This window comes from Porites lutea, chromosome 5 (genome assembly GCF_958299795.1).
Source record: "Porites lutea chromosome 5, jaPorLute2.1, whole genome shotgun sequence".
Lineage (NCBI taxonomy): Eukaryota > Metazoa > Cnidaria > Anthozoa > Scleractinia > Poritidae > Porites > Porites lutea.
In genome coordinates, this window is record NC_133205.1 from 9,419,493 (window position 1) to 9,432,172 (window position 12,680).

At 38.9% G+C, this 12,680-nt stretch overlaps 1 pseudogene; it reads right to left on the reverse strand.

Moving 5' to 3' along the window:
* Positions 1-8,052: 8,052 nt before the first annotated feature.
* On the reverse strand, positions 8,053-9,711 carry LOC140938540 (uncharacterized; annotated as a pseudogene).
* Between the last annotated feature and the right edge of the window lie 2,969 nt (positions 9,712-12,680).

The window sequence follows — 12,680 nt, forward strand, 5'->3', positions numbered from 1 at the left end:
TCATTGTATAACTGAATACTGCCGAAATGCAACTTCAGTTTTGCGATCCATTTTACCTTGAAGAATTTAATCGATGTTTAGCTCCTTTCCTTTCCCCTTCTGTTGGGTAGGCGACAGATTAAGTCGATGTACATGTATAAACATGGCTTTACCGCTTACAAACATACCAAAAAGCGTGTTTTATTCGTTAATGACAAATGAAAGAATATTTTTGGTTGTACAGACAAAGTAAAAGGCTAAACTAGAAGTTTCAGAGGGGCGGGAGAGACAAATCGAACCAATATACTCTTTGTGGGGAGGGGGGAGGGTTATTTGCAGCATCATTTTCAGTTACATCCAGTGATTTTGCTACTTCTTCGTCCTGCGTCCCTGACGCATAACAATCTCTTAAAAAATAATTGGAAGCCTCTCGTAGGACACAAAGATCGATCGATCGATCTGAAGATGTCTTTGTAGAAAATGCAGTTTATGTGATTTCCGTGGCTTTTGTTTAACGATGCATATTTCTTTTAGTCCCCTCATTTTTGTTGTTTAAATAGAAGGACTATATTTTAATTTCAGTAAACTGTTATGAGGAGTTTTGGAGCAGGTCTGTCTTCAAATTCAGTAACTGCCTGGTTACATCAGACCAAAGCATTTTCACTTTAGAACTCGTTGGTTTTTGACCTGGGACTTATTGGGCTGGTTATTTAAACGTATAGTAGTTTAACCATGCGGTGTTTACTGAACAAAACCGCGTTCTAAGTCAATTTCAGTTCACCCAACGCTGTTATCTAAATACCAATTGTATAGTGACTAGTTTCATTAAAGCATATAGTGTATACTAGAAAGCATTTATCTTCTGAAAATAACCCACCAAAGAAGAGATCTGGTGGTGACTACGTTTAAATATCCGACCCACTGGTTCTACACTGGGACTTAAGATTATTCTCAAGATGAGTCCTAGGACTCATCACGACTTTTTCTAACAAAATCGCTGTGTATCATCGTTTGATTTTTACTTGAACATACAACAAAATCAAGAGCAAATCGCTCTGATTTTTACATCAAATAGACGTTTTACACGATACACGCTATCTCTCCACGCGCGTTCAGACTAATTGGATGAAAGCTTAGTATCGACTTTCAAAGCACAGTTTTTGGAAACCAATTATGTGACCACCTGTTCCATCCCATCGGAGAAAGTTACCAGCCATTTTATGCGAACACTGCATGAGCATATCTTTTATTAGTGCATGTATTAAGTGCTCAAGACGCCTGAATTCCAACAATTCTTGCTTTAAAAACAATACCAGTGCCAACAATATTCTTAAAAGCCGTGTGAAACGTGAAAGCGAAAGACCATTCGATATCATCATAACGTCAATTTTCATTCAAAAGTTGGATAACGCTATCCACGGGATAAATCGGTATCCAGTGGATAAGTATTACAAAAACTAATAGCGTTATTCACTGGATAGTGATTTATCCATTGGATAGCGCTATCCACCTTTTTAACAACTAAGGACTGGAAATCAACAGAATAGTCAAGCAACAGCCATGACAGCTGCTTTGCACTTATTAAAACTCATTTGTACAACCTGGCTGGAAGCTTTTACAAAACAGATCTAATCAGCCACAATATGTACAAATGACAAGCAATGAAACAAAGCCAATTATGCTACCAATTTTCATTCTATTTTTAATTCAAGTATAGTAATATTTTTGGAATTCATTCTTTTTTACTATTTCAAAGTTGTAAATAAGTTGCCTTCAAATTTTCAAACAATTTTGAATATTTTTTTGGCGAGCGCTCTATATAGAGAAAACAGGTCATTTATTAATTTTTTGCCGAAAATCGTGTTTCGCGGGCAACGAGCAAATCTATGGACTGTGTGTATTGACATTTAGAACGAATTCCATTTTGTCCGGAAAGCAAGTGTCATTGAAACTCTTAAAAAACGCGATGCATAATTACAGGGCTAGCCTGACACACTTTTGTTATAAGACTTTATAGACCGCTATGATTGTCAAACTGTCGCGTTTGTTGTTCTGTCAGCAGGCCATCATGTTTGTTATCCGTTTTAACCATTTTTACATTTACTCAAAGTCACTGGCAGAAAAATAACCATCATCACTGAACCTCGAAGGTCGCTACAAGTCCGCTTCTTATGCAACACTAAATAAAGAGTCTATATTGCCCAAGAGATGACAAATCAGACAAATAAATCAACCATCACTCACCCGGACGATATGTCCTTTACTTCGGTACAAGTCATCGCTTGGAGTCGTGCTCTTGCGACGGAAGCTGTTGTTATTGTCGTGGGAAACTTGCTAACAATTGTACTCTTTGCATTTAACAAGAAACTGCGATCTAAGAAAATTTTGTATCTTGTTTTGAATATGGCATTTGCTGATCTGTTTCTGGGAGGTGTATGTCTCCCTATGTATGTTCACTTCCTTGCTCGACTGCCGCTTCATGGACAGGTTAAACTTGATGAAAAAACTCCAACGATTTTCAGAAGTATTTTCTTCGTTTTCGCACAGGCATCATTCATTACCGCTGCTTTGATATCTTGTGAGAGATTTTACGCCGTCTATTGGCCACTGAAACACCGGCAGACACTTTCTACGCGAGCATACAGGCTCGTTATTTTGACGGTGTGGACATCAAGTATCCTTGGTTCTCTTTCTATAGTTTTTCTTCTGCAATTCTTAAGCCTGGGGGCTCTGAATTCTTTACGGTGTTTAATCTTCGTGTTTGCAATTCTAATCATCAGCGGCCTCAATTTTGGTGTTTGGAGAAAGATTCAGCAAAAACCTGTTCCTCATCACCAAAACAGAATCTTGCAAAGACGACGCTTAACGAAGACGTTGTTATTAGTATCTCTCATCGCCTTGGGTTCTTGGGTTCCAACTATTGTTTATCACTTGATAGCCTTTCTTGGATATAGAATATCGAACAACGTTTTCCTCATGACGTGCTTTGCCTTTTACTTTAACTCGTTTATCAATCCAATAGTGTACGCACTAAGAATTCCTGATTTTAAAGAGCCTCTGAGTTTATGCTGTTTTACAAGACACGAAGCGATGAGCAGCAACGAAAATTCAGGAAGGGATGACATGGCGGCAGATTTGACAGTGGATCACAATAATTTACAGCTCACTTTTGAACAGGAAATTGTAAAAGATACAAAATTGTGATATACAACGGAAGAGCAACAAATGGTAAAAATGGATCATGGATTGTCAGGGCGTGGCCCCCAAAAAACAATATGGTGCCGAATTCATTTGATAACTGAATAATGCTTGAAGCGAACTTCAGCTAACCTTTGTGATCCATTTTGCCTAGAACAATTTAATCATTTTTTGTCGCCTCCCCTTTTCCCGTCTGTTAACTAGGCGATAGATTGAATCGATGTACATGTATAAACATGGCTTAAACACTTACAGACATACCAAAAAGCTTATTCGTTGAGGATAAATGAAAGAATATTGCTGGTTGTGCAGACAACCAGTGATGATGACAATGATTGAAAAAATGTGGCAATGGATAAACCACCCAACGAGAGTCACTGCACATTCCGAATGGGAGTAGGATCTTAGAAGGCATATAAGTCTAAAGCTAAACTGAAGTTTCAGGGGGGTGGGAAAGAGGGATAGGGCCAATAAACCCTTTTCGGGGTCCTGCGTCCTGCGTCCTGCCCCGACGCATAATAATCCCCAAAGACGTCAAATAATTCAATGGATGCGTCCCGTAGGACGCAAAGATCGATCGATCGTTATGAAGATGTCTTAGTAGAAAATCCTGTTCGTGTGATTTCAGTGGCTATTAATGTGGCTGTTGTTTAACGATGCACATTTTAGTCCCCTCATTTTTGTTTTTTTTTTTCATTTTTGGTGAGATTTCGGAACTATTTGGTTTGTTCTTGTATTTTCCACCCCAAAAGTGGCGGCCCTGCCAGGACTTGTAGACTTGCTTGAAACTATCTTGCACTGAGGAACACTGACATTGACTGGGAGATAAAGATTATTAACGGCAAAGCATGTTGGATCTTGCGGAAGAAAATTACAAGAAGGCATTGAAATAGGCAACCTACTATAGTTAAAGAATTTGAGGAAAAACAACACTTTGTAGTGACAGAGGATTTACGTTTGGCTTACGAGAGAATATGTAACATGAACAAAGCACTCGAGGATTCCGCGAACGGTGTTAAAATACGCCATGTTGGATGCTGAGACTAGTTTTTGACGAGATAAGAAAGTGGTCAGACACCCATAAACAAGATTTCATTCCTGTACGAATCCTAAGAGAAATACAGAAGAAGGCGTTGAGCGATTGAGAGAAACAAGAATTACATAAGAAAGAAGAAGATTGGTTTAACAAAAAGTTTGAGCTAGAACTTGCCTTAGATGCAAAAAAGGCTGCACAGGAAATGAGTAAACGACAGGCAGTTAAATTACAGAAGTATTTAATTACATCATTTAATGGGGATTACAAAGATTAGCTCAGATTCTGGAATCAGTTCGTAGTAGAAGTTGATAACTCTAAAGTTTCTGAGATAAGCAAATTTGATTATTTGCTTGGGCTGGTAGAGGGGGAACCAAGGAGTCAGGTTCTTGGCTTACCGCACAAAGTTGAAGGCTATGAAAAGCGAAAAGGGTCCTAGAAATTACTTACGGTAAAAACATTAAGGTTCTCAAGATATTAATTAAGGATTTGGACACAATTCCAAACATTACAAGCCTCACTAAAGTAAAAGAGATTCATGAGTTTTACAACCAGCTGTCTAGAACTGTGAGAGCCATAAACACAATAAAGAAATTGCAAAGTGCACAAAGCCATGTTTACAGCATTATGGACAAGCTCGGACCAGTGACAGAAGCTTTAGTACAAAAGTATGATGATTGGGAGGAGTGGGGGTTAGAGGAACTTGTAGAAAGCCTACGTAAGTACACTGACAGAAATCCTTTACCTGAAACGTCTTCCCGGAACCACGATTTCAAGAAACCTGTGGGATAGAATCAAGGAAATCCGTGGAGAAGAAGTGAATAACTGCTCATGTCATTGATGCTTTTGTAATAGCGTAGCAATATGTCAATGCTAATAAGCCTGTTTTAACCTACCTGCCTAACCCAAATATCTCTGAACTGAAGAAACAGAATCATCGCATCAGGAAACCAGTATTTAGTGAGGAGCAAGTAACTGCTGAGAAAGTACCGGTACACATAATCCTTGGAGCAGCTGATATTTAACGAATCAAGTCAACTGAACCCCCAGTTTCTAGGTCTTAACTCAGACACCGATAACAACAACAACAAACAACAACAACAAATTTTATTGAAAATCGGAAAATAACTAATTACATTACTTTCCCACCCGCAAATAGCTTATGAACTAATCGAGGCGGGGGGAGCTGAACACAATTTACAAAACAAGATTTATATATAGATGGACTAAATAACAGTGAAGACACTACAATACAGTAAATAGAATTTAAACTAACATAAAACAAGGCATGTACATAACGATTACGAAGAGAGGCTAACCTAAAGTATTAAATAACTTAATAAGACGGGAGACTTCGACATAATCATCTTCTGACCGCAAAAAATTTAGTAATAATTCCTTTATTTTTTTACGAAAGGACGAACGTTTAAGTATTTTAATCGAATACGGAATAGAGTTCCAAATTTGGGCACCGATTCTCGTGAAAAAGGCATACATTTTATCGGTTCTAGAGAACTTAACATAAAACGAGTCGCTAGAGACAGATCTTGTTCTGTAGTTATGAATCTGACTTGTTTTAACGAACTGATTGAGAATACTAACTGGTGCTATCTGTCTGTTGATATCATACAATAAATAGCTACAATCTCCGAAAAATATGCTAGACAGGGGAAGGCAATTTGATTTGAGAAAGAAGGGTACGGCGTGTTCCTTAGACTTACTGAAGTAAATGAGACGTAAGGCCCGTTTTTGTAGAGTTACGATCTTTCTTTGAAATGTCAAGGCACAATTTCCCCAACCACAAATACCATAAGTCAAGTAAGGGACAATTAATGAGTTGTAAACTGAAAGTAAAACACGACGCGGGACATAATGTCGAATTTTAGCTATAATTCCTATCGACTTGCTGATTTTGTGACAGATAGATTCGATGTGGTATTTCCATGAAAGATTTGAATCAATCATTAAGCCAAGATATTTTACATAATCTTTCATTTCAAGGTTTCCGTAGGTGTTAGTCACGGAGTCAAGAATTCTAATCCTAGGTATGAAGGGCATATTCTTTTGCCGGGGACGAAAGATTACAAAATTTGATTTTTTTATGTTCAAGGACAGTTTGTTGGCCTTTAGCCATTCGTTGACGTTGCCAAGCTCGCGATTAACAAGTGTTTCGAGTTCCTTTAGGTTGTTATTTGCAAGTATTATACTAGTATCGTCAGCAAATAGATAAAAGGCAAATAACGAAGAGGACTTGTAAATATCATTGATGTACAGTAGGAATAAGAGTGGTCCGAGGACTGAGCCTTGTGGCACGCCGCACAAGGTCGTTTCAGCCTCAGACACAACATTATTAACTTCCGTAGTTTGCTTCCGATCAGTCAGGTATGATCTGAACCAGGAGTTGATTACACCTCTAATACCATAATTTTCAAGTTTAGCTAACAAAATTTCATGGTTAACAGTATCAAAAGCCTTTTTGAGATCGATGAAAACACCGCACGAAAATTTACCGTTGTCCATGTTTTGGAGAATTGTGTTAACAATATCAAGTACAGCATGCTGAGTACTGTGCTTCCTGCGAAAACCGTATTGCTGATCATAGAGAATGTTGCAATCTTTGACAAACTTGGTAACTCTGGAGTACATAAGTTTTTCAAAAATCCTGTTATAAATCGAGAGCAGAGAAATAGGTCGGTAGTTTTCGGGCAGCGTGTCATCTTCGTCCTTAAATATCGGGATAATCTTAGCACACTTTAGTTTAGATGGAAAAATCCCTGAGCAAATAGACTGATTAAAAATCGTGGCTAGAGGTACGGATATGACCCTTTTTGCCAATTTCAGCAGCCTAACTGGAGATGAGTAAAGACCATGGGCCTTGTTGTCTTGCAAAACTGAAATTTCTAAATTGATATCTTCCGGAATAATAGGATCAAAGAAGAAAGTGCGATTAAGTGGCGGATCTAAATAATCATAGAATGTATTTATGGTCTGAGGAATTTTAGAAGCCAGTTTGCTCCCAACAGTGGCGAAATATTTGTTAAGAATATTGCTTATTTCCTTCGGGTCACTAGTTGGAACCTCATTCGGGTTTGAGCGAATAGAGTTAGTTGAGTTGCGCTTGTTTTTCTTTTTACAGTTTCCAATTAGCTCGTTAATTCCTTTCCAAGTTTGACGCATATTACATATGTTGAGATCAAAGAAACTTTGGTAGTAGTTCGCTTTACTTAATCTCGTAAGATAAATGATTTTATTTCTGTATAATTTGTATTTGTCACGGTCTGAGGTATAGAAGAGGTTATTCTTTACCCTGATTGATTTTCTTAAACCCGCAGTCAGCCATGGTTTAGCAAGGAATTTTTGTTTACGATTGGATATACTTCTTAAAGGAGCGTGTTTGTTAATTGTCTTGTTGACGCATTTGTAAAACCTGGAGAACGATTGATTAGCATCGATATGTTTGCAAATATTATTCCAATTAATATTCTGCAAGTCGTCAATGAAAGACTTTGCATTGAAGGTAGAGTAGTCACGAACCTTAGTTTTGTTGTTTGGAAAGAATGGTTTACAGTGCGACGTTAATATGCATCTGAGAGAAGTGATCTGTTGTATCGGACACGATATTGCCGCGGACCATATTATTCTCTGGATTATTTATGAAAATATTGTCAATTAAAGTTGCTGAATTACCATAGACTCTAGTCGGCTTATCAACCACTGGGAACATTGAAAAACTTTGCATTGTTTGGAGCAAGGTTTGTGAGTAACTACAAGTTTCATATTTTAACAGATCTATGTTGAAGTCTCCCATGAGAAAAATATTTTGTTTTTGACGGCATTGCCGTTCAAGAAAATCTGTCAAGTATTCTAGAAACTCATTAGCGTTATTGTGTTGCCTATAAGTAACACCACATACAGATTTCTTATTGTTAGGCAGATGAAGTTCAATCCATAGGGCTTGATAGCAAGAATTGGAGACTCGTTCAAGGACGCGGTATTTACTATTTTGATCAATGAACAGGCCAACACCACCGGCAGATAAAGGTGTTGGGACCGATTCAAAACAGTATCCTGGTAATTCTGGTACAAAATTAAAACTACATTCACGATCGCATATACGAGTTTCTGTTACACCAATAATAGTAAAACGGAAATTCATTTCACTTAAAACATGATGTTGAAATTCTTCAAAATTTTTCTTTAAGCTACGTATATTTGTATGTAAAAAGGAGATTTTTGATTGCAACTGTTTGCTGTCAATAAACTGCGCAAAGCTGTGTGGGGAATAATATTTTGAGCGTATTTTGTTTGAGGAGAGATTTATATCAGGATCAATATGTTTATCAAGAGAGTTTAGCTGGAATACACTAAGGTCGTAGAGACTACTGAGAGAATCTAGCAATTTTCTAGAAGGTCGATTATCATCAATTAAACTATTAAACTGTGGGTGGGCAGAAGTCAGGACTTTACAGTTATAATATGGTAATTGCGCGAGTAAGGTCTTATTTTCGATCTCGCACTGTTTCTTTGTTTTGTGAGAAGTCATTTTTTATCGAGTACAATAGACATTTTTAGTAAAATCTAACCTTCAATGGCCAATTTACGTTTAAGTTCGTCGAGGTCCGCCATGCTCTTGAGCTTGATTATCCGCGATGTGGAGTCTTTTCGTAAACAAATAACGGGACCCTTTGACCAGCAATATTGATAGTGGAGCTCTTCTTTAACTCTTTTAGCCTGGAATAGGACTGCTTGCATTCTTGGTGAAAGATGATCGTAAATTCTGGCCGAAGACAATGAAGACCCTTCTGGTAGACCAACCGCAGCTGGGGTTACATTGCTAATTTCTTTCCGATGAGACATTAGAGATTCCTTAACCAGCCGTCTCACGAATCTGCAGACTATAGGCTTTGGATTTCCGGCGTTGTTTCTTTGCGGGACACGATGGGCAGTGTCAATATCTTGGATTGATATATTCTCTCCCATTTCTTTAAACAATTTTACACAAAGCTTACTTGTTGTTGAAGCCGCTTCGTCAGAACACACCTCGGGAACACCGACAATTTTAACATTGTATTGAAAGCTATATTCTTGGAATTCATCGATGGCGTTGGCAATGGCGTCCACCCTGGCCTTGACCTGTGAGAGTTGTGAACTTAGTCGTTGCAGCTCTTTGTTGGCAGTGGTTTTGAAGAGAAGAAAGTCATCATATTCCTTGCTTAGGAATTCAAGGCTGAGATTTTTCTTTAGCAGAAGGGGCGGCACTGCTGCTTTGTTGTTGAAATAAGTCTTTTAGTCTTGAAATCTCCTCCGTTAACGTTGAAACTTTAGATTTGAGATCGTTATTTTCTCTCTTTAGGTTGGCAATAGACTCAGGCATAATGTGACACACGAAACAAGATAACAAAACAAATAGAAAAAAGCAGAAGGAACACTTAAACATCAGAAATTTACGAAATGTTACGCGGAGCACTTAAACACACGGCCGTCCATCTTAACCACATCACGTGGTCACCGATACCGGAGCAGAGTTCACCATGTTGGGAAGGGTCATTGCTGAGGCAAAAAAGATGTTCTTCATAAACTCTAGTCAAAATGAATTTGCGCAGATGTGTTCTCAGGAAGTGCTTGGCCTGAAAGATTTGGAGAATGTATATGATACCTTCCATGAACATTTCATAGATCAGCTACAGCGATTGGAGGATGGCACCTACTGCACAACGTTGCCTTGGAAACCTGATCATGCCTCTTTACTTTCAATCAAGGAACTGACAGTTGGGAGATTAAGAAGTATCACACGAAAACTGGAGAGGATGAAGAGACTTGAGGAGTATCACACTGTTATGGAGCAGCAGTCAGAAGAAGGATCATAGAGGTGGAGCTAGCAATACCCACTGGAGAAGCCAAACATTACATTCCCCACCAACCAGTAATCAGAGACCAGGCAAAGTCTACAAAGATGACGATAGTGTATGATTGCTCAGCTAAGGCCAATTCTCGAGTGTCTTTGAATGACTGTTTGGAAGTTGGACCCCCTCTGCAGCCTATGATTTTTTACATTCTGCAACGAAACCGTCTGAGGTTGATGTGTATTACCGGGGACATCCAAAAGGATTTTCTTCAGATTAAAAAGGACCCAAAGGATAGAGATGCCCTTCGTCTCTTATGGTACGAGAACCTTGACTCAAGGACAGTTACAGAGCATCGATACACCAGAGTGATTTTCGGGTCAGGACCTAGTCCTTACATTCTCAGGGTGACACTATGTGAGCAAGTATACTGAAAAGTTTCCTGATACGACTGAAGAGTTGCTGAACAACACTTATGTGGATGATGTCCAATTAGGCGGAAATCATAGCGATCAGTCGATTAAATTAAAGAAGAGGCCACAAAGATTATGGAGGAATGAGGTTTTTATCTCTCAGAGTAACCTACCAGAGTTGGAAGAACGTCAGAGACAAGTCCCAAGGAAGATCTCAACACAATTGGCAAAGAGAAAGTGTCAAGGCAGATGAAATTCTTACAAAGAAGTAAGGAACAGCTCCGAAGGTTTTTAAAAGAGTATGTTCACACCTTTGGGGAGAGAAAGTCTAATTCCATCGCAGACAATTCAAAAATTCCAGACACAGAAGCAGTGATGTTGTTGAAAGTGAAGTGAAGGATAAAGCACTGTGGAAGCTTGGACGAGTGATGGACAAGATTATTGGCAAGGACAGAGTTGTTCGTGGATTGAAGCTGAGGCAAGGAAATGGATATATTGTCGAGCATCCCCTGCAACTTGTGTGTAACTTGGAAACTGGAGGAGAGAATCCTGATTATAAGCTGAACCCTGAAGCAGAAGTGTTCGTACCAAGAGTGAGGCCAAGCAGAAGGACCAAACAGATTGCCAATAAGCTGTTCAAAGACTGCTGCATAAGAAGTTGAAGACGGTGACTGGCATTTAAGCTGATAAACGCTTAAATGGGGGGAGGGTGTTGAGAACGTTTTGAACCATTCATGACTGTTATAGGAAGTCTATTTGCCTATCCTCGTTTTGAGTAGTACCGTTACTCACACCTCGTGGTTTTCGACTGCTTTCCTGAAAAAACTTGTTGTTTGGTTTGACGTTTTGGTCATTACTTGTACTTGAGGATAGGATTATCCACATTAAAAGTGCTGAGATTTCGAAACTATTTGGCGTGTTCTTAATTTTCAACACGAAAGCGTTTGGTGCATACGAACTTAACGTACTATTGAGGTTTTCACAAGAACAGATTTACCAGCAGATAAAAGAAGATATTCTCGGAGGTTGACTTTAAATGAAATAAAAACCGATCCAAACAACATGACCCTCGGATTGATGACGTGATGACGTAAATTGTTTAGTAACACTTTGAAAACAAAAGCTATTGATGTGGAATAAATTGGAAAATACAAAGACCAGAAAGCTTACTCGTATTGGATGAGTGGCTTTGAGAACACAATCTTGTTTACAAAATGCCCCGTTGACAGCAAGCACGTGTTTGCTTGACATAAATATTCTCATTCACAAAAAATTCGCAATGACCCGCACAAGGCCTGTGTATGTTTAGAGGGCACAAAGAATGACGGTAAAATTGTGACTTAATGGTGTACATTTACAGCTGGTACTGCTGACGTCTGCAGCCATCTAGTCACTTTGATGTACAAAGTCAACTTTGCATACAAGAAAGCATACATCTCTTCCGCATGCACAAGACAGTGTTGCACAGGGATGGAATAAAGGGACAAAAAAGGATGTAGAGCCAAACCAGATTAAGATCTTTGTCTTTCGTAAAGACAAAAGGACACAAGAGGACAGTGCCAGAGATCATCGGGACAATTTAAATGTCAAGAACCAGTTTAACCCAAGGAGACCGCAGGATAGGCAGCTGACCAATGAGAGGGTATCATCCCTGATCAATCACATGCTTCAAAACATTCCATCAACTTGTGCACTTTACTCCATAGAGCACACAAAAGATGACAGTCTCCCTGAACTCCTCCCTCAGAAAGCTCTTAGTTTCATGTCATCTGAAGAAATGAAAGGGAATTTGTTGAAGCCAAGTGTTCTTACACTGAACGAAATGAGAATATTTATGTCAAGGACACATTCGACCAAGTCGACTTCCTTGAAGATTTCCATTGAAAACCCCGCTTGAAACGCTCCCACAAGTATTATACCCAAACACAAGAACAAATGTGGGTTTGTGGTGTCTGTCATGGGTTTTTCATTGGTTGGACAAAGGGCGGCCCCCCTTTCTATGTTCTTTGAGCGAGTTGAACTTGACATGGAATTTTGTCCCGTGAACAATATTATATTGTTTTACAAGTCATTTGTATTGCCATGCCTGTTGGGGTACAGAGAAATTTTTTAATTGCCCAAAGTCCAAAGAAGTGATTTTAGACTAGGATGAAATAAGCGGCTCTGCAAAGGAGAACAGTATTTGCTGTGACACTTGCAGCGCTCGGTGGCGTT